A 2,845-nucleotide genomic window follows, 5' to 3' on the forward strand; every position below is an offset into this window, starting at 1 on the left:
ATTTGAGAAGTTCTTTGAAAAGATCTACAATATTGGTAAAGCCATATCTAGACTGACAAGAAAAAAGAGACATGAATAAAGTCAGAAATGAAACTGAAGAAATTGCTATTAACATTACTGAAATAAAAATGATTATTAAATACTGTGAAGTATTATACCTTGACAATTCAGTAGTAGAAGAAATGGAAACATTTCTCTGAACATACAAATTATCAAAACTAATTTAAGAAGAAACAAAATTTCCATGGATCCATAAGAGAATCAGAAATCAAAAACCTTTCCAAAAAGATAAGCCTAGGATCAAATGGCTCCACTGATAATTTTTAACAAACATGTATAAAAGAAGTACCAATGCTTCTCAAACTCTTCCAAAACGTAGAACAGGAAGAAGTATTTCTCAGCTTATTTTATGAGGTCAGTTTTGCCCTAGCACCAAGCCAGAAAAAGACATTGTAAGAAGAGGAGTAGGAATACAGCTCAGTGGCACAGCACCTGCCTGGCAAGTGCAAGGTCCTCAGTTCAATTCTCTGTACAAAAAAGAGAGAAGGAGAGAAAAAATAACAGGCCAATATCTTTTATAAATACAAAAACCCTCAACAAAATACTAGCAAAGTGATCCAACAGTATATTAAAAGGGTCATAAACTATAACCAAGTAGGATTTACCTCAGGAATATAGGAACGTTCCAACATAAGAAAACCAGTAAAATAGATTAACAAGCCAAAGGAAAAATTATATTGTCATCTGAATTGACACAGAAAATATATTTGACAAAATCCACCACCCTTTCATGAGAAAAATTACTCAGAACAGTAGGACCGGAATAGCATTTCTTCAGCATAAAAGGGATTGTGAAAAACCCAGTTAATAATCATTCTTGTGAAAGACTGGATTTTTTCCCCTTACACCAAGAAATGAGAAAGAATGCCTGCTTTCATCAACAATATGAAACTTTGTATTAGAAGTTCTAGCAAAATAATTATTCAAGGAAAAAAAATGAGAAAGATGTAGCACCAATACCCCTCATACTCTTTATGAAATTCAAAGGGAAGGAGCACTCCCACAGTCATACGTAAAAGCTATCATCACCCTGATTCCAAAATCAAAGATCAAGGATCCAGAGGAAAACAAAACAAAAAAAAACCAAAAAGAACCTACCGGCCAAGCTCTTTAAAGAACATAGGGACAAAAATCTGAACAAGATATTGACAAACAGAATGTAACAAATGATCTAAAAGATCATCTTGACCAAGTAAGTTTCAATTCAGGGATGCAAGGCTGATTCAACATATACAAGTTAATAAATGTAATACATCACATAACCACAAACAAGTGCAAAATAAACCACACAGTCATCTCAATAGGTGCAGAAATAGCCTTTGACATAATTCAACATGCATTCTTTATAAAAACTTGGAAGAAGATAGGAATAGAAGAACCTTATCTCACTCTGATAAAAACTGTTTATGACAAACCTGTGGCAGACACTATATTAAGTGGGGAAAACCTGAAAGCTGTCCCTCTATAATCAGGACCAAGACAAGGATACCTGCCACTACCACTATTGTTCAATATAGTTCTCAATATATTAGCCAGAGCAATCATGCAAGAGAAAGAAAGAAAAAAAAGGGATGCATATAGGAAAAGAAGAAGTCAAATGACCATTCTTTGTAGAAAACACAATCCTCTACATTGATGACCAACAAAATTCTACTAAAACACTCCTAGAATAATAATAAAAAAAAGGAACAGGGAAGCAATGCGGGAGCTATCCCATCTCTGCAGACCTCTCCGTTGGCAGGTGAGGCCTGTGTGGACATCTGGCCCTGCTCCTTTGGGACAGGCAAGCAACGCAGGAGCAGCCCTGCCTCTGTGGACCTCTCAGTTGGGAGGTGAGGCCTGCCCTCCCTCGACCAGCCACCTGACGAACCCAAAGAAGTGACACCTGATTTGCCACCATTGGGTTCATGGCTGAGGCCCACATGTTTTACACTGATGGTCTGGAGACCCTGGTTCTGAAAGCCAGCATTCCCCCACCATCACAGTTGTGGTCTGAGCCATGAACCCCACCAATTGCCTGGGGTTCCCAGGCCCACTGCCCTCTATGATATTGAGATAAGCCTGATATCCAGGTAAACTAAGGTCCCTAGAGATCTTCAGTGAGCTGCCTGGGTAGCATTTGGCTCAGCCCTTTCCATATGACATCCAAAAGGACAAGGTGAAGGAGCAAAATGCAATTGCAGAACTCAATTCCACACAGAACAAGTCCAGGAGACACTGACATAGGAGAACTTGGAAGTCACATACCTGAAATCTCTGAAATGATCACAGCTGAAGTAAAGAAACAACTCCAACAGGCCATAGAAGAAATCAGATCAGAAATAATCACCCACGTTAAAAAAAAAGAGACATCAATAATGAAAGAACTGCTCAGCACATCTAAAGAAGATATATACAAAAAAATAGATGAGCATAGGAAAATAATGGAAACATTAAATGAACAATACAGGTCAGAATTAGAATGTATGAAACAGATTCAAAGAGATATCCAGGAAATCAAAACTTCCATTGAAAGCTGGCAGAACAGCTTGAATGAGGCCAAGGATAGACTCTCAGATATTTAATGATTGTGAAAAGAAGGATCTTTTAAAATCATCAAGGATCCAGGAAAAATTAATACAACAGCTGCAAGATGAGGCAAATAGAAATGATTTAAGACTAATAGGAGTCAATGAAACGGCAGGAGGCAACACAAACAACATAAAAAGAATATTTGCAGAAATAATAGAAGAAAACTTCCCAAAAGTGGAAAGAGATTCTGAAGTACAGGTAAATGAGGCATATA

Source organism: Chinchilla lanigera, unplaced genomic scaffold (assembly GCF_000276665.1).
Source record: "Chinchilla lanigera isolate Chin_1 unplaced genomic scaffold, ChiLan1.0 scaffold00125, whole genome shotgun sequence".
In the NCBI taxonomy this organism is placed as follows: Eukaryota; Metazoa; Chordata; class Mammalia; order Rodentia; family Chinchillidae; genus Chinchilla; species Chinchilla lanigera.